The sequence below is a fragment of the Prionailurus bengalensis genome, chromosome A1 (assembly GCF_016509475.1).
Source record: "Prionailurus bengalensis isolate Pbe53 chromosome A1, Fcat_Pben_1.1_paternal_pri, whole genome shotgun sequence".
NCBI classification, from domain to species: Eukaryota; Metazoa; Chordata; class Mammalia; order Carnivora; family Felidae; genus Prionailurus; species Prionailurus bengalensis.
Genome location: NC_057343.1, coordinates 211,068,279 through 211,092,599, shown reverse-complemented (window position 1 = coordinate 211,092,599; position 24,321 = coordinate 211,068,279). Strand labels below are relative to the sequence as shown.

At 37.9% G+C, this 24,321-nt stretch overlaps 1 non-coding gene across 1 annotated transcript; it reads left to right on the top strand.

Annotated features, from left to right (window-relative positions):
• The first annotated feature begins 365 nt into the window (after window positions 1–365).
• LOC122496230 lies at window positions 366–505 on the top strand. The gene has a single exon (XR_006300733.1). It is a non-coding gene; the product is annotated as a U4 spliceosomal RNA (small nuclear RNA).
• The last annotated feature ends 23,816 nt before the right edge of the window (window positions 506–24,321 follow it).

Here is a 24,321-nt window from a genome sequence, read left to right as displayed (position 1 = left end):
CATTACCCTTACGACAGTAGGTATTTATTTAGCCCATGAGCTAGCTTGTGGTTGGGTGATGCAGGCTGTGCTTGTTAGGGGCAGCTTGATTGAGGCAGCTCTGTGCCATGTGTCTCTCATCCATCTCCTGGGACCAATGGGCTTATGGAGCATGTTCATTTCATGGTGCTGTCAGAAGAATGAGTGGAACATAAAGAAAAAGTGCCAAAACTAAAAGACAGATGTCAACAACAATGCAACGCAAGGCAATAAATATTAGTACAGCACATTAACAAATGGGCTTGTGTAATCAGGTAAAACCCACTATAGCACATGCAAATATTATGTCCAGAAAATACTCTTTATTTTAAAAGAAACAACTTCCAAGCTTTGCACAATGGCAGTATCGTAGCCAATGAGTTTCATCCAAGGCACGATTATTGCTAATTTAAAAGAAACAACTTCCAAATTCCAGATACTGGTGAAGTTGATCAATATCTTTTTTTTTTTTTAATGTTTGTTCATTTATTTATTTGGGGGGGAGGGGAAGAGAGAGAGAATCCCAAGCAGGCTCCACATTGTCAGCACAGAGCCGGACGCTAGACTCAATCTTATGACCTTGAGATCAGGACATGAGCCAATATCAAGAGTTGGACTCTCAAAGAACTGAATCACCCAAGCGCCCCGATTAAGATCTTCTAAAACTTTGTAACAGGGACTCTCCTCTGCATCACATTCCACATTTCCATTTCTGTCCTTCTTCTTTTTTTTATTTTTATTTTTTTATTCTTTAGGCAGGCTCTGTGTGCCCAAGGCAGGACTCAAACTCACGACCCTGAGATCAAGACCTGAGCTGAGATCAAGAGTCAGTGCTCAATTGATTGAGCCACCCAGGTGCCCCCCCATCCCTTCTTGTACAGTGACATTTTCACATTGACGTCATAAAACAGATTCCAGCCTATTTTAGAATATACCCATTTGATCAATACAGGAATGTTCATTTCAATAGCAAGATTCTTTTAGGCAGGGAATGAACGACAGCAGGAACACCTCATAGTAAGACAAAACAACACCCAAAAACCCTGTTGTGTCTGGTACTGAAGATCTAGTAGGTGCTCTGAGATTCAACATTTTATCTTCAAGAAACTACAAATAGGATGGTTTCCAGAGAGAGTCCCTTTGTTACTGAATTTTCTTCCTGACCCAATTTTGCAGAAACCTGGTGGCATGACCTTCAGAGCATGGGAGAAACATGCTGCTTATAAATCTGGTTTTTAATATATTTTAATGTAATGATTACTGCTCTTTTGTGAATGTTAAAATTATGTTCTTTTAAATCAGACTTTAGGGAACACCAACATTATTAGTTTTCTATATAGAGTAAGGGCTATAACATTCCAACTATATTTAACTTAAAAACAATTTGCCTCTAGACATAATGGTAAACTCTGTTAGTTAAAACAAGCAGAGCAGTCAACCAGATATTCTAGAGTCTCATCTCTCTCATCCATGAACTTTTGCTCATGTTGTTCATCCTCAGCAGAATTCCATATAAATGTCTCTTTGCCCAACCACAAGCTAAATATTTTTAAAAGCAGCTCAAAGTCTGCAGAAGTGTGTGTGTGTGTGTGTGTGTGTGTGTGTGCATATGTGTGTATGTGTACATGGATGGATGCATGATCAAGCACTCAAAAACACAGATATCCAAAGAAGCTAGCCCCATTGAAGGTAACTTTATGGAAAACATTTAAAGAATTTCATGAAATGTGAGGGTGGGAATACCAGACCTATACAAAACTAGCACTGGGGAATTGAAAGTTACCTGGAACCAAGGCTATACTCTCTACTTCTTAGGAGCCATGTGACCTACTCTTTGGTCCTCTTTCTCCACCAGAATCTTTTACTCACCAGAACATAGTCATGAACTTCATGGCTTGGCTTCTCAGCTTCAGCGACCACTGCTGGCTAAAATGTCCCTCTGTGTACCTTAGTTCCAGGCTCTGAGAGAGGGATTGTGATTAGGTCAACACTGTGACTTGTGATGAGCCCTCTTTGGGCCCTCTAGAATAATCAATTAGATCCAAGAAGACATATCACAAACATGGTCACACAGGCATCATGGGCAAGATGGGGAAAGACACATACATATAGTGTGCCCTCTGTGTATATATGGTTATTACTTGTAAGGCACATTATAGCTTCACAGTGTTACATTTTAAAATTTACCCTTTGTCTTCGTCAAAATTCAACCAGAAAACAGAAAACATATTTACATTTTTATAATAGAGGGAATTTAACAACTAATAGACGGAAAATTGATAACACAGATTATAGTAGAGCTGACAGTAACAAAATGGGAGACAGTGAGGCAATCCAGAGATTTGTAAGAGCAGAGAGCTACAAGCACCCAAGGCCTGAGAGACAAAAGGAAGAGGAACTGGTGCTACTGGGGTCCACGATCAGACTTCCCCAACAGCAGCTAGAAGCTAGAAGCTAGAATCAGGCTAAATACAGGGAGTTGAGGTCATGCAAGAGGCTGGAGATGCTGCTGAGGTAGAGAGAAGGAGAGACATATTCTGGCCTTTCCCTCCCTCCCACTTTTTAGTCTTCTCCTGTATCTGCCATTGGCCTGACCCTCCTGACATGGAAACCTGCTCCATTAGACAGCTTGGGCTGCCGTAAGAAAATACCATAGACTGGGTGGCTTAAACAGCAGAAATGTATTTATCAGAGTTCTGGGAGCTGGAAAGTCCAGGCTCAAGGTGCTAGCATGGTGAGTTTCTGGTGAGGATTCTCTTTCTGGCTTACAGAAGGCTGTGTTCTTGCTGTGTCCTCATAGAGAGGAGAGGAAGAGGGAGAGACAGGGAGGGAGAGGGAGGGGAGAGAGGGACGGAGGGGGAGAAGGAGTAGAAAGGGAGAGATTTCTTCCTCTTTTTATAAGGCTACAGCCCTCTTGGATTAGGGCCCCACGCTTAAGCCCTCATTTAACCTTAATTATCTCCTAAGGAACCTCTCTGTAGATGCGGTCATCTTGGGGGTTGAGGAGCTTCAATGTATGAATCTGGCAGGACAGTTTAGGGCAGAGCACTTGGGAAATGCAGCTTCTTGCCACCCCTACTGGACTGTGATACAGAAAAGACAAGAAACAGATCTGAGAATATTCTTTCCAGTACTGCAAGATGCATACCATCACTCCTACTTTACAAATTAAGAACAGACAAGTTCAATAAACTTGTTCGAAGTCACAAATCAGTAAATGACAGCAGAAGATTCTAATCTGGGTCTTCTAGTTCTGAATCCATCCAATAATAACTTCCATTGAGCCCTCAACATATATTTCAACTAACCTGAGCTCACCTTTCTCTGAATTTTTATACCATTTTTATTCTTTGCAATTCATCAGAGGTTACTATCTTGTTTTCCTCCCATCATTCCTGTGAGGAATATTCCATTATGCTACATCTCTCCAAATGAGCCAGAAGTACCTTAAAATCAGGGATCACATAGCTCTTCAAACAGTGCCCATCCCCTTGTCTAGGCACACGGTAGGTGCTGAATCGCTGAGTGATTTTTCTCCCACAACATTTGCTACAGTACTGTTGAGGAAGATCCTATTATTTCATGTTAATAATTTCATATTAATAAAATCTTTCATCCAGTTTCCAAAACGCCACAGTTCTCTGCTCACGAGGAAAAATTTTCTGTGACTCAAGGAAATCGTCTGTATAAAGATTGTTTATTCGTTTAGATGCAATCCCATACAATGGCCTATTGGTGTGAATCAGGATCTTTAAACATTTCCAATTTCCCTCTTAACTGAGTTACCCGTCAAGGTTATCTTTTATCTTCTCCATTATTCATCCTTATTGTGAAACCGCCATCCTCTTTTGTCATGACTGTCCTGCAAATATCCGGCTTGGTCACTATTGATCAGCAGTATGTCGTACCACCCTTTGCAGATAAAACCTACAGAAAAATCACACATTTCCTTGCAAAAGCTCTTGAGGAAAAATGATAGAGATTTCTTTGATTGTCACCATCTGCGTGGTGCACTATGCAATGTATTTTGAAATCACTCGGGATATTATAAGCAGAGTGAGACATAAAACAAGACTAAATTTTATAGTAGTTGCCTCAAACTATCAAAACCACGTTACCTTTCAGTTGACTTTGCCTGAGTAATGGAAGTGGTCACAAGTAGTAAACAATTTTTCCTTCAGATGTCTACCCCCTCAGTCACCAGCACTTCTTTCCCCACATTACTTCTTCTGGCATGGCCCCATAAACTCTTCACTTCTTCGAGAACTCCAGGGCTACAGCCTCACCACGTTCTCTCCATCCGCTACCACAAACAAACCCCACTCCTTCCTACCCTGACTGCTTTCCTTGTCCCAAACGTTCTTTTCCTGCATCTTTATTCAAGCTGCTGAACATTCTTGGAGAAAATAACATAATCCAGCTAAATGATTTCTGTGCTTTTGCCTTTTGAGGGGGACGAGCGGGGGGGGGGGGGCAGAGGTTGTTTTGTCTTTGGCTTTTGTTCTTGTTTTCAGGAGGATGAGGGCTGTACCTTCTCGTAAGTTTTAGGGAAGGTTGATGGTTCCTGTCTAACCCAAACCACACTTAATATTAAAATTTCTTTCATTAAAAAATTTAACTTACACCTGCGGTTTAAAAATTCAAGCAACATGAAAAGATACAGAGGACAAAAAAAGTCACCCTCCAGCTCCTCCAAACTCCAATAGGTGCCCAGGTTTTCCTCCCTAGGAGGTTTTCATTTTTCTCTGCCTCCTTTGCAGAATCGTATCATACTAGTCAAGATAGGCTGGGTTATGCTGTGGTAGCAAATTTAACCCAGTATCTCAGTAGCTAGATTTTTGGTTTTGTACCAAACTACATGTTTAAGCTACATCACCTTGTGGTGCTGCCATCCTAGCATTTGGCTTCCAGGAGGAGAGAGCTGGAAGGTTACACAGGAGCTTTTCTCTCCTGTTGGGCTCACACTGGCCAGAGCTAATCACATGGTCCACTTAACCGCAAAGAGCAATCTTCTGTGTGCCCAGGAAGCAGAAGAGAAGCAGCTTGTGGCAAGCACTAATAATCTCTATCGCATAAGTACTTACAATGTGCTTTTTACACAAATAGGAGCACATACTAGATACGCTTTTCTACACTTTGGCTTTGCTTTGTTTTTTTCACTTACAACATATGTCACATGTGATAGTTTCCTATGTTTGGCCATACTGTCATTTCTTTGCCTAGTATGTAGGTTGTCATCTTTTTTTCACTGCAAACAGTAGCTTTAATCACTATCCAGTTAAGAGTTACATTAATAATAACTGGCATGCATAGAGACCGCACTATATGCAAGGCACTATCCAAAGCCTAGCGCATGGTTTAATTTATTTAACACTGTCAGCATCCCTATGTGAGACATGACATAGTTCACAGGTGCCTCATGCACAGTGGCAGAACCTGGCCTTACACCCAGGCAGTTGACCCTAGAGCCTATCAAATTCACATAGGTGTTTGCATCTATAAGCACAAATTTCTGTAGTATAAATTTCTGTAAGTGAAATTTGTGGATCATAAACTGTTTACATTTTAAATTCTGCCAGGTATTTCCAGAAGTACTAGATACTTTTTGTAGACCCTTTCAATTCCACCCTGTTCTGAGGTAATCCATTCCATACTGGCTTCTACAAGCTTCTTGCAGATGCAATCTGACAGCACCTTTTCTTGGCATTCTCCACACTCATGCATGGAAAACCCAGAACCACAGGGAGGTTTAAGGACTTTGCCCTTGACCAATGACAGCCAACTGATAAATGCTTCTCTCTTTTTTTTCCCCAGGTGGAAACTTCTGTGACACATTTCCTACAACTCCTCAGATTTCACAGAACTCAGTGACAGTCTTCTAAAGCAGCAACCCACTGGGTAGCACATTTTTGCACTGGCCTTCCTTCTTCTCTTTTGGCTCTCCTGTCCCTCCCTCTTGCTCCCTGAGATCACTTCCAAATACAATATCTGCTGCAATGCACTTGTCTCAACCCTGCTTTCTTTTTCATTTAGTGTAGTAAATGCAGTGGCTCACCCCCCCCCCCCCCCCCCAGAGCTCCCCTCTCTCTTCCTCTCTGCTGCCACTGGGAGAGTTGACTGCTGGTGTTCACAGCTGAGTACCTTTCACAGTGTTGCCCTGACCAGAGGGAGCTGCTTCACCCATGCTGGCAACCCTTCCCACAGCCTAACAATTGACTGGTAGATTTGGGGGCAAAACAGCCTTGCATCGATCTGAGACATCTCTGAAGGTCAAACTCAGCTTCAGAGATTTCCATGGGATTTGCCAAACCCTTCTACTTCTCCCTCTGCTCACTCCTGCCCTCCTCACTCCCTTACTTGTGGTGTTCTCGAGAACCATACCAGTAAACCCTCTGCATTTCAATATCTACCTCAGAGTATATTTCCCAGCAAACACAATCTAAGATATTAAACCCAGACCACTGGTACCAGGAGTAGTCGTAGAAGACAGGTGCTTAGGATGGGATTTGGCAACTGGATCGATCAGAGACAGCGGTAAGACCTCACTGCAATTCCTGAGACTCTCAGTTGTGAAAGATTGAGGTGAAGTGTGGGTGAAGCGAAGTGTTGAATATGCAGTAAGGATGATACTTAATGGTGGTAATGTTAATTATAATGATTGTGGTCGTAGCCTGAAATGTTTTTATTTGAAAGGTTTTTTTAGGGACTTCTCTATTCTCGAATTCTTTAACTATTGTTGGAGGCACTAGACATTGCATTTTCTCTGGACTGTGGTATTACTTCTGATTCACTATGTTGGCTGAGGGATGGGGTGGGGGGAACAGTTTCAGAGGCGTATAGAATGACTGGTCTATCAGCACAGCAACTGACACAACTGTCCCCTCTAATGAAGGGACCCATCTTATGGCATATGCGGTATGTCAGTGGGCACATGAGCACTAGATTCATTAGTTTTAGCACATACCTCTTTACTCCAAAGCATCTAGCTTATTAGATGGTTAAATAAACTTTTATAGGCTCGAGTAACTCTCCAATTCAAGGCCAATATTTTGGGAAGGGGGGTGGGGGAGAGCACAGTGCCTGAAATGTAGTGAAAGCTTTAAATCAGAGCTCTATAAATAGTGCTATGTCCCCTGTGGTTGGAATACATAGATCCAGAAAACAAGAAGTGAGATTAATCTCTTTCACTACCATGATCAGTGACATATTTTCAGATTCTGTGCTTTCCTTCTCTGAAACTCTACATTTTGTCAGATTAGATTCTCGTTCTCAAGAGAACACTTCTGCTGGAGAACACAGTAAGAATTTCACTGAGCTAGAAATTCTGATTACCAACCAGTCTCTCTGGGCTCCCCATGCCAGTGGGCTAGCAGTCAAAGAAAGAGGTTACTCTACTGTTAGAGAAAATAAACCCTGATTACCAGGAGAAGATAGGCAGGATAATGTTTGGGATTCATGAGGGCATCTCTTGGTGTTACCTAGAAATAGTTATGAACAGGTGATTGCAGCAGCCATAGTCCTCAGTGGGTGATCATGACTCCAACCTCTCGGAGTGAAGGCCTGAGTCACCTGCATCCCCTAACCCAGTCAAGCAAACTGAGCTAGCTGAAGATCTACAAATGGCCAATAAAACATAGAAAGATGCTCAACATCACTAATCATTAGAGAGATTCAAATCAAAGCCACAGTGAGAGAATTCTCACCCATTAGGATGACTATTTAAAAAAATGGAAAATAACAAGTGTTGGCACAGGATATGGAGAAATTTGAACCCTATGCCTTGCTGATAGGAATTTAAAATTGTGCAGCCACTGTGAAAACAGTGTGGTGGTTTCTCAAAAATTAAACACAGAATTACCATATGACCTCACAATTCTATTCCCAGATATATAAACAAAAGAAAGTAGAAACTTGGGGGCACCTGGGTGACTTAGTCAGTTAGGCATCTGACTCTGGATCTCAGCTCGGGTCTTGAGCTCAGGGATGTGATTTCAAGCCCCACATTTAGTTCCATGCTGGGTGTGAAACCTACTTAAAATTTTTTTAAAAGTAGGGACTTGAACAGATACACCAATGTTAATAGTAGCATTGTTCACAATAGCTGAAATGTGGAAAAACTCACATGTTCATTAACAGATAGATGAATAAACACAAGTGTGTGTGTGTGTGTGTGTGTGTGTGTGTGTGTTATAATGGAATATTATTTAGCCCTAAAAAGGAATGAAATTTTAATACATGCTACATCATGGATGAACCTACAAAGGATTATGCTATGTGAAATAAGCCAGACACAAAAGGACAAATATTATATGATTTCACTTACATGAGGTACTTAGAATAAGCAGGTCCATAGAGACAGAAAGGATAATAGAGGTTATCAGAAGCTAAGAACAGGGGGAAATGGGGACTTATCATTTCAATGATATGAAGCTTCTGTTTGGGATGATAAAAAAAAAGTTCTGGAAATAGAAAAGCAGTAATGGGTGCACAACATTGTGAATATACTTAATGCCACCAAATTTGCACTTCAAAATAATTACAATGGTGACTTTTATGTTATGTATGTTTTACCACAATAAAAAACACCAAAAAAAAAGTTTTAAAAAGGAATACATGTAGATAAAAATTCCAGTATACTGATGCTTTATCTATTTGTTATCAAGGATGCAACTAGATAGAAATTTAGAAAAAACAAAAACAATTTACTGTTTTCCATTTTTGTTCAAAATTGAATGGCATAGTCTTCTAGAATATCAGTTGGAATATAGATAAAAGGATTCCACTTACCTTGTTTATCTCTTCATGTGAACACACTCTGTGCTATTAAAATAAGCAATTGTACAGTTAAAGTAGGAAGAGATAGAAACATTAGTCACTGAACCAGTGTGTATTTTATTACTCACTAATCCAGCTATGGAAATTGTACATGCCAAATAAATATTTATTTTACCAGTTTTGCGCCTTTTAGGGCACTGGCAGTCTTTCAAGAAATTTCCATGGGTAGTTAGTTTTCGTCTGTATTCACATGCTATACGGCAAGTTCTTAGTCTAACTGCATAATTATATTTCCTAGGAATCCCCTCAGAGATTGATAAAAATGATAAACTAACCATTGATGCAAGGTCTGCCATTTTTCTTTTGTGTAATTCCACAGGAAATTTCAGAGACAAAACTGCCATATAACCTGTAATAGAAAATATAATAGTAGAAAATACAAATGCAGTCATAAATTGGTGTAGAAAATGCATAACTAGATGAGGTGGAAGGACTGATAAGCAATATAAAAATCATGCTTTTATTTTTATTACTTAACTGAAATAGTCACAGTGACACATTCATTGCTTTTGTAATACATGAAAGTCATTGTTTCTGTATTTAGAATTAGTAATATAGGGTCTGGAATTTTGGCTATTATTTCCCCTGAGATTCTATAAGCCTCTCCAAAATGCTGATGTAGTTAATATTTCACTAATGTGATATTTACTTCTTTCACAATTATAACTCTAATACATCCCCTCTTCTAGCATGTTGCTTTGTCGTCTTATTCTGTGAATTTTTCTTTAAAATTACTGCCATCCTTGACTTTTCTGTGACTACACCATCTTTTCTTTGGACTTTACCTTTTTACATAAAAGACATAGAGTATAAAATTAAAGTGTTTCAAATGAATTCTCTAAACAATAGCTTAAGAGTAAAACATATTGATTGATATCCCTAAGGCTCTGAATGCTCAAGCCTAGGAAACCTGGTTCTACATTTGAGGTTTCATGCTAACCGAGAGTCAGCTGTTTATCCTCAAGTCTGCTGATGCCAGTTGTACTAATTATAATTATATAATTCAACTAAATATTACATAAAATGAGAAATGCGAGTGCAAGTGAGTTAGACTCTAATTCTATGAAAACTAAGTCAAATGCTTAAAAATGCTTAAAAAGTGAGTTGCTAAAAAAAAATTATCAAATTACATGCAAGTGAGGCAATTGTAAAAAAAAAAAAAATCTTTAGTTGTAAAAATCCAGAAAGATTGTGCCCTCAGACTGTTCTGCAATGTCTTTATATACTATTTCCAAGATAATGAAATAGGAACTATAAAATTGAAGATACTGCAAATGAATGTGATTTGTGCAAAAAAAAAAAAAAAAGGAAAAATTCAAAGCTTCTAATCGGGAACCAAAAATCAAAGAAAAGAACTTAGCTCCACTGAAGATTTGGTGAATGAATGCACAAAATACAAACCTTAGTTTTAAGAGATGTTATGTATCTTTTGGCATTATTTTCTTCTCCCTTCAGCCACTTTTTAAAAAAATTGAAATATATTTGATACGTAACACTGTGTAAATTTAAGGTGTGCATCATGTTAATTTGATACATCCATATATTGTAATATGATTGCCACTGTAGCACCTCCATCACATCACATAATTACCGTTTCTTTTTAGTAGTTGGAATAATTAAAATCTAGTCTTAGCAAATTTGATGGTTATAATACAGTATTGTCTATACTCAGCACACTGTGTGTTAGGTCCCTAGGGCTCGTTTACTACTCATTGCATTGACCACTTTTTTGATTAACCGACTAATTACCAGCAACTAATGTGTCAGCAAAGAGTGTTCAAGCTATTAAACTATAATCTAGAAGGGCTCTGTTTTCATGGCATTTTAATATTACTAAAATGTGTCATTAAAAGCTGAAATGTTTTACTAGTACAAGACTTCTGTTATTTGGTTTATAAAATATGAGAATATGGTTGAGTATAGAATAACAGTGCCTAATATCTTAATATGTTGCATTTATAAAATGTTGGTGTGGGCTGATACGATTTATGAAATAAATTTCTATTTTTTTGCCTTTTACAGTTTCAAATTTCCATTTAAAAAACAGGAGGAGTTGTTTGCTTTCTTGTTTTGTTCTAGTGTGAATTTTTGTTATTGTTATTGTTTTAGTAAAAAATGGGGGAGCGAAGTACAAATGTTAATAGTTCATTTTTCAGACTTTCCAGGAATTAGAAAGCATAAATAGCAACAAAAGAACCTTTCAAAAATATATTTTATGAGATATAATAAAAATACTTTTATTAAGAATAATTAATATACAATGAACACCACATATGTAAAGTATACCATCTGATGAATATTGATATATGAATACCCCCATGACATATGAATACATCATCCCCAAAAGTTCCTCCCTCCACTTTGTAATCCAATCCCCTCTACTACCCATCCCCATCCCCAACCAACCCCAATTTCCTTTTTATCATTATAAATTAGGGTTTTTTTCTAGAATTTTATACAAACAGATTCCTACAATAAGTACTATTTTTGTCGGGTTTCTTTCACTAGGAATAATTACTTTGAGACTAATCCATGTTGTAGCATGTATCAATAGTTTGTTCCTTTCTATTGCTGAGTAATATTCCATTGTGTAGATGGACAACAATTTGTTTATCCGTTCACCTCTTGATAAAATTTTCTACTGTTAACAGTTTGAGACTATTACCAAAAAGTCATTATGAACATTTATGTACAAATCTTTATGTGAAAATATGCGTTCATTTCTCTTGGGAGTAGGATGGCTGTATCACATAGTAAGTATGTACTTAATTTTTTAAGAAACTGCCAACAGTTTCCAAAGGGGTTGTGTCAATTTTCATTCCCACCATCAGTGTATCAAAGTTCCTATTGCCCCACCTCCTCTCTAATAGTTGGTGTCAAATTTGGTACCTTCAATCTTCTTAACTTTAAGTATTCTAGTGGGTGTAACTTGCACAAGGACAAACTTGTAAGTGGCATAAATGGCAAAGCTGGGATTTGAACTCAGGCAGCCTGGATCCAGGAAGCAAGTTCTTATCCAGCACACATCCTACTCTCTCCATAATTGCCCTATAGCTTAAGAGACTTGTTTGCTAATTTGGGTATGTAATCACATTACATAATATTATTTCTGTGGGAAGATGTATTCTGAACTCCTGCCTTTTCTTTTTAGCAAATTTCTAGGCTACAACCTGTTTGTAAGTTAGCAACTACCCACAGATTAATACACTTCCTTAAATAAATATGGAATTTCTGAGCACATTTTAATAGTAAAATATTTAATAAGTACACATGAATAAAAACTCATCAGTGATGCTCAGGCCCAGCCATTGATAGACAATCTGGGTGTCTTCCTTCTCACTAGATTATTTTTGGAGAGGAAGGAATAATAAGAATATGAAAGCACATTTAACAAAACAAAACAAAAACCCCATAATCCAAACGGGGTCAAAAAGTGAGGCTCTTAGGTAATCAGTGAAAGAGAAAAAGGAGGGAGACAATATATTAGCCCATTTTAGGGAGACTTAGAACTATCCTGTTATTTATGTGCTCACTTGGAGCATGTGTCAAGTTATCTCACTTATGTAATTGTCTCTTTCTTTTTTTTTTTTTTTTAATTTTTTTTTCAACGTTTATTTATTTTTGGGACAGAGAGAGACAGAGCATGAACGGGGAGGGGCAGAGAGAGAGGGAGACACAGAATCGGAAACAGGCTCCAGGCTCCGAGCCATCAGCCCAGAACCTGACGCGGGGCTCGAACTCACGGACCGCGAGATCGTGACCTGGCTGAAGTCGGACACTTAACCGACTGCGCCACCCAGGCGCCCCTGTAATTGTCTCTTTCTTATTACCTTTCCTCAAAAACTAAATGAGCATCTGTTAACTCTTGGTTACAAATAACAGAAGCCCAACCTAACACAAAAAGGGAATTTATCAGCTCATTTAACTTAGAAGACTCTGGCTGAATCTACGAACTCAAGATGATGACTCAATTCCACCTTGCTCCATCTTTCAGTTCTATTTTCTCCCATGTTGACTTAGGTCCTTTTCAAGAGGTGTCAAAGTTGGCCACCAGCAATCCCTGAAGAGAGAGCACACTATTCTCTAAAGAGCTCCAATAACAGCTCCAAAAAACATTCTCAGATGTTAAGATTGGTCCATGATAGGTCTTGTCGCCATCCCTATTCCAGTAACACTGCATAGTAGCATGGAAAACTCCATTTTGGTCCCCATTTACAAAATCAAGGTGATATTACCAAAAGAAGAAGAAAAACATTCTGGGCAGGCAAAAATTACCCACTATTAAATTTCTTTTTTCCCATTATTCCTTGTTATCTTTCCCCTCATTTTCCTTTCTGGGAAAGGACTTGAACCAATCCTCTATGAACTTTTTCAAGACGGGCTCACTGTTAACTTGATAGTAATAAACAAAAAGTAAGTTCTCTGTTATTATGGATTGAACTGTATGCCCCCAAATTCATATGTTGAAGTCCTAACTTCCAGTATCTCAGAACGTGACCTAATTTGGAGACAGAGTCTTTGCAGAGCTTAATCAAGTTAAAATGAGGTCATTAGAGTGGGCCTCAATCCAATATGACCACTGTTCTTATACAAAGGAGAAATTTGGAAATGCACACATGCAGGGAAAAGGCAACATATACTTGGGAGAGGGAGACAAGGCAGGGAGTTGAGATAAGAAAAGAATATTTAGGTAGATGTAAATTATCAGTAGTACTTTGGTTCTTGGCTTGGTGACTATCCATCACCCCACCTTTTTGTGGGAGGAGTGGTAAGTAAAAGTAAATGTAAAAAATAAAACTTGGGGCACCTGGGTGGCTCAGTCACTTAAGCATATGACTCTTGATCTCAGCTCAGGTCATGATCTCATAGTTTGTGAAATCAAGCCCCATATCGGGCTCAGTACTGACAGTGTGGAGTCTGCTTGAGATTCTCTATCTCCCTCTCTCTCTCTGCGCCTCCCTTGTTCATGCACTCTCTCTCAAAATAAATAAATCTTAAAAATAAATAAATAAACAAACAAACAAATAAATAAATAAAAGTAAAATAAAGAAAATAAAGGGGCACCTGGGAGGCTCGGTTGGTTAAGTATCCGACTTCGGCTCAGGTCGTGATCTCACGATTCATGAGTTCAAGCCCAGCATCAGGCTCTGTGCCTAGAGCTCAGAGCCTAGAGCCTGCTTTGAATTCTGTGTCTCCCTCTCTCTCTGCCCTATCCCACTTGTGCTCTGTCTCTCAAAAACGAATAAATATTTTTAAAAAAAAGAAAGAAAATAAAGAAGGATCACTTATGGATCAATGATGACAACATATTATGATTAATTCAATTCTATTTACCTGTCATCCAAATAAAATATATTATGCAGACAGAAATCAATAAAACAATAAGATCAATGACTTTCAAGGAAAAAAAGTAAAAGTTAAGAGGGAAAAAGGAAAAAGTATCCCCCCCCCCAAATTCATTACTTTTGGGGGTTTCTTTATGTATTTTTTTTCTTCATTGCAGACCAGAGAAAATTTCTTCATGCACCAGTTACTGGAAACGAGTGACCTAGACTAATCCCCCCAGAGTCCCAAAAGTGTTAGACTCTCATCACTCAATTTCACATACTGTCTTTGGAATTGGGGCAGAAGGTTTTGGTGGGTTTTTTTGTTTTTTGTTTTTTCTGTCTTGTCTGAGTCCGTATTCTTAAAAATGAAAATTCCAGTGACCATAAGTATTAATGCTATTGTACCTTAGAAACACATGGCTCAAGATGTATGTTAGCAGAAAACAGTCTGAAGATGTCACTCAACAAAAACATTTCCAGAAGCTTAGCACTTAATTGGTCTTATTAGCACCATCTGCTCATCAGTGTTGCTTGTGGAAAAGTGTTTTCATCAGAGAGCAACAAGTTGAAAACAAGGCAGATCACCACACTTTGTTTTGAATTTGACACCACATTTTGCCTGCCTTTTATCACAGTTTTAAATCGTCAAATTAAGTGAGTGAGTGAATCATAGCACTTGCATCACTTGTTAGACCCTGGTTTTCTGATTCTTCAGGAACACACTCATGTCCAGAAGTCCTCTTCTCCCCAGAACTGCCTCCATCAGATTGCTTAGCCAAACATTTGGAGAAATCTTTTAGTAGTAGTTTCAAGCAAATTTTTCACACGCTCCATTTGTTCATTCTTAAAATCTGGCTGTTCTAACACATCAGGCATAGAGAGAAGATCATGCTGAAATTAAAATCAGATGCTGGGTGAAGTATGAACAAAAAATTACTCCTATTATAAAAGCGTTTTTGACAACTAAGCGCTAATGATAGGAGAGTTCACTGGATTTCCTGCCTTCAATGTTTACTTTAATATTATTAATCTAACCATCGTTTGTTTTAAAGATATTTCTATAATAAAGTAAAAATATTCTAATCATTACCATGCTTATTTCAGAATTTGACTTAAAAAGTGGAAGTTAATATTAAGTCTTTACTTCTTTAGATTTATACATCACTTTTTATATGGATAAATGCAAAAAAAAATGATAATTTGCCCAAGTGGCAATTTAGCCAAAGCAAACATAACACTCTTAAGGAAGAGAATGTAAATAGCAGCTTTCTTTCTTAGCCATCTCGGCTGTTGGTATAACTGTTTATATTACACTAAATTAATACTTTTTATTGAAGAACAGAATGATAAACAAGAAAAATAAAACTATCCTCAGAGCTCTATTCAAGACATAAAAGACTCTCCCAGGGAAAACAGCAAAAATTAGTTGTACAAAGATGTAAATTTAAGTTTATTCTTTTTTCATAATAAAAACACACACATACACACACACACACACCCATCCTGGAGTTTAGAATGCACGTTGGCATCAATCAGTTTTTTTTTAAAATTCGCATCTTGCTTTTATTTTATATTACAATGACTTATTTCCAACTCATTAAAATTGTTTGAAAACATTTTTATTACTTTAATTATGTGGATAATATTATTACTTATTTTTACATATTTTCTATTTCTATTTCTATATACTTATTATTGTTATGTGGATAACATTATTTCCCATATTACTACTTATATAGATTTTTTTTCTTTTTTATTATGTAAATAACACTGAGAAGAAACTCTTTGGATGAAAGCTTTGCCAGCATTTCTGGGTTCCTTAATAAAGCTTCTAGTTAGGAGTGTAACAGATCCTAGGAATGAAAACATATGAACAATCTAAAGCCCTCTGAACATGTTTGTAGATTACTTTCCTGAAAAGTTGACCATCCTTATTAACATTTACTAGTTAATTTTTAAAAAGAGGTAGAAGTAGTAAATATATTATTTTAAATTTGTTTTTATGATCAAGAAAATGAATTCTTTCAAATGTCAGTCATTTGTAATTGTTCCTTTGTGAAAATTTTCATTTCCCTGTCCATTTATTGATAAATCCTCATGTCTTAATAGCTTTTAGGAGATCTCCAATGTACTGACCTTATCCCTTTTTGTTATTTTTCCATTTATTTGCCTTCCGATTCGATTTATACACTTTGCAAAATACAGATCTTTCAAAAGCTCTTTTTTAAAAATCTCTTCACCTTTTCTTTCTTATTTTCGCTCATTGCTTTTATATTTACAAATGCCTACATCTTATCTCTTTTTACGCCATTCACCTGTGGGTGGTCGCCGCCCAGAGACTTCTCAAGGTCTCAAAATCCCTACGTGCAGAGTGAACCTCCAGGCCCAGGGACTGGCTGCTCCCCAACAACAGCCATTGTTTCACCAGGTTTCCTGAGCACCAGGGGCCTGGGGGGTCGGCAGCGAACAAAGCAAATGCAAATCTCCACCCTCCCGGAGCTTCCATCCCCTTCCTGGGGCATCACTTTTTCCCCAATGCCTGGCTTTTTTTGTCACCATAATTTTACTAATGTGCCATTGCCTGGATGTGTTCCCCTCTTCTGCAACAACCCAAATGTGATACCTCCTCCAAGGGCCAGCTCTCCCAAGACGTTCTTCCTTGAGGAGCCACCCACGTGACAATCCCCTCAACTTGCAGGCCCTTGGGCTCTTATGTTCTAATCTCCACAAAGAGTTCCTTTGTAACTGTTCTCCACTGGTACCATTAACGTAGCCTAACATAGCCACCATAATGATGTGTCCTTAGGTGCCACTTTACTTAAGTGTTGTGGTTTGTTGTGTGTATGTGTGTTTTAACTTTTACATCTCATTCTAAACCATGCAAAGTGTATTTTGGTTTACAGTACTGGTTTAGAAACAATACTGATTCTTTTTCAATGTTAATCCACTGTTAAAGGCCCAGTGAGAATAACATTCCCTTGCCAATGACTTGTGATAGTTCTTTTATCATGTACTAAATTCTTTCTTAGATCCTGGGTTGATTGCCTATTTCCTATTCTGTTTCAGTGATCTTTCTATTTTGCATCAGAACAACATTATAGCTTAGCTTTATCATATTATTTTGGATACAAAGTAATATGGACTGTTTACCTTACATCTCATTTTGTGGGTATTCCTAGGTACATTATGTTTTTCATTGTTCTTCTGAATGAATTTTTTTTCTGTTCTGTTTTCTGACTTGTTTTTACTGGTGTATTGGAAGGGTTTTTAAAATACGTGTTTATCTCAAATCTGAGCTTTTCATTTTCAATAATTATTAGTTGATTTTGTAGAGTTTGCTGATATCTGATCATAATGTCTATAAATAATGAAAATTCTCTTTCCTAAAGTTATGTCATATTGACAGAAATGCCAGAGTAATATTAATTAATAATGTTAATAGTGGGTATTCTTGTCACAGAAAAACTAAAATAATGGCTAAGGAAAAACTATGGTCAACTTTCTATTAACAGTAAAGTTGAAAACAAATCACCCTTAATTATCCTAGCTTAAATTAACTGCTTCGCAAATTTACTGTGGATAAGGTACATCGAGATCCTGGGGACATGTTCATTTCTCCAGGAAGGGGACAACATCCGACTAACACTTCCAAGGTGGCTTCAAAAGGAAAGCAACTTCAGATCTAAATTGCACTTGAGAGGAAAAAGGCCAGAAGGAAGTTAGGTGAGTGAGTCTCTGGATTCCCATACTTCCTTTCCTTAAAAGCAGTTTCTGGAATGGTGGCCAGTGGACTCATCTCTTTTCCAAATGACTATAACAGAGAGCTGAAGGTGAGCATCACTTAAGCATCCCTTAAGGTGAGTGTTTTTATAGACTGATAAAACCAAAGGAACTTAGTATAATGGCTAAAAGTTGCTTTGTTTTCAACCTATAAAATGTAGATAATTATATCTCCCTCTTAAAGTTGTGTGCTAATTGTAGGAGGTACATGTACAATAAACAGCAACCGTTATTATTATAAAGCACACATTAAAATTTTGTAAATAAATGTCAAGCTGTCTCAGGAGATTTTCTCTATTTTCTATTTCTTTTTTTTTTTTTTAATTTTTTTTTTCTTTTTCAACGTTTATTTATTTTTGGGACAGAGAGAGACAGAGCATGAACGGGGGAGGGGCAGAGAGAGGGAGACACAGAATCGGAAACAGGCTCCAGGCTCCGAGCCATCGGCCCAAAGCCCGACGCGGGGCGAACCCACAGACCGCGAGATCGTGACCTGGCTAAAGTCGGACGCTCAACCGACTGCGCCACCCAGGCGCCCCACTATTTTCTATTTCTATAACTAACAATTTGGCATCTCTTATCAAACACCTTATTAGTTTTACTCCACATTGCAGCAAACCCCCTGAAAAGGGTTTGCATTGCTGGAACTTCGTTATAACTAGACAATAGTATAGTGCATTTGTCAGCCTTGTACACAGGAAATACATAAATATTTTAAGCCAATCACATTCACACATTTTAGGTCGCATCACTTGAAAGGGCACTTGGGTGGCTCAGTTGGTTAAGCACCCAACTTCGGCTCAGGTCATAATCTCATGGTTCATGGATTCAAGCCCCTGCATTGGGCTCTGTGCTGACGAGGTGGAGCCTGTTTGGGATTCTCTCTCTCTCCCTTTCTCTGTCCCACACTCACTCCCACGCACTCTCTCTCAAAATAAATAAATAAACTAAAAATAAATAAAAATAAAATTTGTCACTGAAAATATGTAATTTGCTAATCTGCAAAGAATTTCTAATTCATGACACTACAGTACATTTCATCTCATTTAAGTTTTAAGCAAAATTACATCATAAGCAAAGAAAATAAATATTTAAAATGTACATGTAAAATGTACATGTAAATGAAACTTAGTTATGGTAATACATTTATTAAGAAAATCTAATATATATTAAACTTCATCTTATTATCTATGTAGTATGACTGCCAAAAAATGTCTACTGTGAATCTATTCATAAGAGAAAAAAGTCATAGTAATCCAAATTGAGGAACAGTCTGCAAAACAACTGGCCTAGAACCTTCTATCAGATAATGTCATGAAAGATGAAAAAGGCTGAGTAAGTGTTCTAGATTAAATGAAACTAAAAAGACTTAACAACTAAATGCAATGTAGGATCTATGATTGGATTCTGAAGCAGAGTTAAAAATGATTTATATTGAATAATATTGGAATATCCAAATAATAATAATATTGGGAGAATTTGAAAATAGACTGCATATTAGATGATAATAATGGATATAAATTAAATTTGTTAAGTGTAATTATTTGGTTGTTATTGTGTAGAATATCCTTATTCTTTTTTTTTAATGTTTATTCATTTTTGAGAGACAGAGATAGAGTGTGAGTGGGACAGGTGCAGAGAGAGAGGGAGACACAGAATCCAAAGCAGGCTCCAAGCTGTCAGCACAGAGCCCGATGTGGGGCTTGAACCCACAAACCATGAGGTCATGACCTGAGCTGAAGTCGGACGCTTAACCAACTGAGCCACCCAGGTGCCCCAGAATATCCTTATTCTCGAGCATTACATGCTGAAGAACCAAGACATGGGCAGCTAACTTTTAAAATAAAGAAAAAGGGGCACCTGGGTGGCTCAGTCAGTTAAGCATCTGACTCCTGGCTTGGGCTCAGGTCATGATCTCATGGTTTGTGGGATCAAGCCCCGTGTCAGGCTCCGTGCTGACTACGGAGACTGCTTAAGATTCTCCCCCTCTCTCTCTCTCTCTGCCCCTCTCCCTTCCTCATGCTCTCTCTCTCTTTCTGCCTCCAAAATAAAGTAAAATAAGGGGCACCTGGCGGCTCAGTCAGTTAAGCTCTGACTTCAGCTCAGGTCATGATCTCATAGTTCGTGAGTTCAAACCCCACATTGAGCTCTCTCCTGTCAGCACAGCAGAGAGCCCTGTGCTCTCTGTCCCCCTCTGTCCCTGCCTCTCCTCTGCTTGCATTCTCTCTCTCAAAAATACATAAACATTTAAATAAAGAAAAAAATATAAATATCTAGGGAGAAACAAATACGGCAAAATGTTAATTTTGGAACCTACATTAATTGTGTATCATTGTTTGTTGTACTATTCTTTCAACTTTTCTATAGGTTCAAAAAAATTTTTAATGTAAAATTGAGAGTAAAAAAAGCTAAGCTACCTAACTTAAAAAGTGTCTTGTATCTAACAAAAAGTGGGCACTCCCTCCTCCTTTCTTGCCCATGCCCTCCTACCTGCATGTCCCCGAATGATACCAGTTTTCTGTTGGCTAAATTGTCCAGTCATTGCTTGGGGTTTCTGGTGTCATGCAGAAACCACTCACACAATAAATCCACTGCAGCCATTGACGTGTTCTCTTTCATAAGATGGCATTCATTTTCAAGTGCACATGATTTATTTAGTTCAGACCATCTGCATGCATACTTTTGCTTGTCTTTGACTATTCAAAGAATTTGTATGTTACCCTAATTAAAATTAAAATTTTATAAAACTCATGGGGAGGGCCTTTATTAAAAAAAATTTTTTTTTCTTCCTCAGTTTTCTACCTGTAATTTAAGGAACTCCACCTGCTTCCCAGGATTGCTGTGAGGATTGAGTGAACAAATGGATGAAAACACTCACCCAAGAGTCTGGCAATCAGTAAATGCATTGACATACAATAATTGAGGCAATTATTATAACCTTAACCTTAATTTATGAAGCAGTCTTATCTGTTGTTTATAAGGAAAATAGCTACGTACTATACATGAGAATTCACAACAAAGTTCAAAATTTTCATTTCTGGTGATACAAAGTATAGAAAGTCTTATAAAATATTCTGCTCCGAGCAAAATAACTTCTACCATAGATGTTACCTGGGCAATAGAGAGCTGGTATTATGGGAATTTACAGGTGAAATTAAAGTACCATAACTCGTTATATCTACAGTCTTTAATCCTAAAATTTTATTTTTTTAATCATTTTTTAAAGTTTATTATTTTTGAGAGAGAGAGAGAATGCAAGTGGGTGAGGGGCAGAGAAGAGGGAGACTTGAATCTGAAGCAGGCTCCAGGCTCTGAGCTGTCGGCACAGAGCCTGAACTGAGGCACCAACATGTGAAACCGTGAAATCATGAACTAACCTGTAGTCGGACACTTAACCGACTGAGCCATCCAAGTGCCCCAATCCTAAAATCTTTCTTAGCAAAGTTCTACCTCTGGTCTGTAGGGGAAGTATGCAATGATTCTTTTTTTTTCTTCCATTCCTCCAGCACTGGTAGATTCAAATGCTAGATGCTCAATACACATTTCCAGATTGAAGTAAAGATGGGAAAAAAATGGAATGTTTGTATGTTTACAGAAATGACAGTGGAGAGAGAAGGGGGGTGGGAAATGATAATGTAGGAAAGAGAGAGAAGAACTACAACAGGTGCATTTTAATAAATAAGAGAAGATGAGATTGGCCTTAAAAAGGAGCCCATACTATTCATCCAAAAGTAACACTTGACAAGTGAGGATATGAGAGGTGATGCTGAAGGTTTGAAGGGAGACAAGAAGGTATGCAACTGTCAGGTAAGAGAGTGGGAAAGTAAGTGAATGGACTAGGAGAATACAAGACATCTCTCAGAAACCATTAAGGGCCCAATGAGGTTAACTATCAGAGATTTCAAATGAAACCGAAAGTAGGCAATAGCAGGCCTAACCAGGTTGAGCTTTTGTGAAGGCGGTATGATGAGGTAAGAGAGAGGGGCACGGGATTTGAAGATGAACAAAAGTTAGTGACTATAGTGCTTGATTATGGAATTTACACTGGGCAAGGAAGGAAAAGTGGTCAACAGGAAGAGGGGAGACGGCTAACAAACAGTAACGTCAATGGACCCAACCATGGTTCTGGTTTGACCCAAGCCTTCTTAGAGTTACAGTCCAGAGAGAGGAGTTAGAAACGTGATTGTCAGAGAATAATATGCAGGGAACTGAGATGATGAAGCTGTTACAATTATTGGTAATGATAAAGTCTAGGATATAATTATGGAGATGAAGTGCTAAGGTAGGATTATTGGAAGAGAGGTGTGAAGAAACTAAGTAACCAGAGTGTTGGAAGGATCACCTATGTGTTTATTAACATTACCAAGAACTAAGATAGAAGTAGCCTGCAGTGGGTCAGGAGATAAACCAAGAGAACAAGCACAGTAACCCAGAGAGCCAGTAGATGGAAGCAAAAGGGAGATAGTGTAGTGAGCTGTGATCAGGGAGTGGTGGGTTTCCAGGGTGTTCTGGACCCTACAGATGGAGGCAAAGACACCTAGGAAGGGGCAGTCTTGCTGCAAGCACAAGGAGTGCCTTCTTGGTCTCTGAACTCAGTTTCCATTTAGTGTCCTTGGAATGCATTATATCTATAAAATGGCTTGGAGACAATGCTAGGTGCTCAATAAATATTCACTGAATGAATGAATAAAATGTGAATGACAGCTTCCTCTCCAATACCTTAGAGGTATTAGCATGTTTACACCATCAGATATTTCAGCACATTCCTCAAAGCTACTCCTCGGTTCTTTAACACCATGAGGATCCCTTTCTCTCTTTCTGTTGGATTTGGAGATTTGGGGGCAGGTGAATAGCCCTTAATTTTACTATGCAGATGTCTCCTTTAAGTAAAACATAACTCCAGAAGGAGAGGAGGAACAGGAGGAGAAATTTTGTGACTACCCAGTTCTTCTTTTGAGAAAGTTAGATATTAGTCACCATTCTTTCTGCTTTATTTGTCCATCAGCAGCCCTTGGTCAGAAGCCTAAGAACCAAGCCATCTGTCGAGTTTTCACTCCTCAGGGAAGATGCATTATTTATGCTGCCTCCTATGTCTTTGCTTTCTGAGTTCCTGAGTGTGGGAACAAGCCCATTAGCCAGAATTTCCCAGAACACCAGGTCATGGGAAATCCTTGCGCAGAAGGTAGTGACCTGCAGCACTCCAGATGCTGGGAGGAGTCTTCCTAGTGGTGTCAGCATAACTTCCTGCACTGCTTAATCCCCTCTCACAGACCCAACCTCTTTCCTGTCCACCACCTACCTTCCAGCCCCTTCCCTACCCACCTCCACTAACCCTAGCCCAATGTACAAGGTGAATAATAATTCAAATGGCCATTTTTGTAATCATGTTACTAATGTTGCCTAAAGACCAGGTGGCAACATACAGTTATGGCTATCATTACATACATATCAGATGTACTTTGAAATAAGATTAATGTGATTACAATACTAAGCTTTGAGTTTAAACTGCCTTAAGGGCATGTCATGTCAAACATTATTAGAAATAACAATAATAAAAATATGCAGGGCAAAACTGTCTTAACAATTAATATCTTTTGCTGTTTCCCAAGTGTTTTTCTTTATTTCCTTTAAGTATAGCATTGTCAAATAATTGTAATAAAGTGGCTGTCCTTCAGTAAGAGTGATATTACTATTATTAACAATGTTTGAGGTGTTTATTCATAACTAAGAAGAACTGAATTTGCATATAGCTCTGCTGCCCCAATTAACCCACCATATTCATTTCCAATAAGTATTTATTGAGCACCTACTATGTGTCAATTACAATTGTATTTTTGCCTTACGTATATTTACCTGAGAATCATGTTAGATCATGAATTTTCCAGTCCTTTTTTCCCTTTCCAAAATATGACTTATTATAAAATTCTCATGTTCCCATAACACTACTAAGTGAAATGATAAATATAATGTACATAAAATAAATTTTGAAGAAAACCAGTGTTTGGTACATTTTAGTGCATTTCTCATTAATATTTAACTCTCAACGGTCACTGCCTAATCTTACCTTCACTTGCCCAGACTTGATTAGAATGCTCTTCTTAAACTCATCCTTTATAGATTAATTTTTTCTGCTATTTGATTTACATGTCTGGTTTTGCCAATCATTAGCCTAAATGATTAAAAAACTCTTGAATAAATAATAACTAATCATATAGCTATTTCAATTAATTCACTTTTAAGTTCTCCAAAATCATTTTAAAGAATTATGAAAAGTTTCTCAGATCATACACACATACATAATGTAGCTGGAAAAAAAACAAAAAACACCAGTATAGTTTAGGTTGAGTTTGTTTTCCATTAT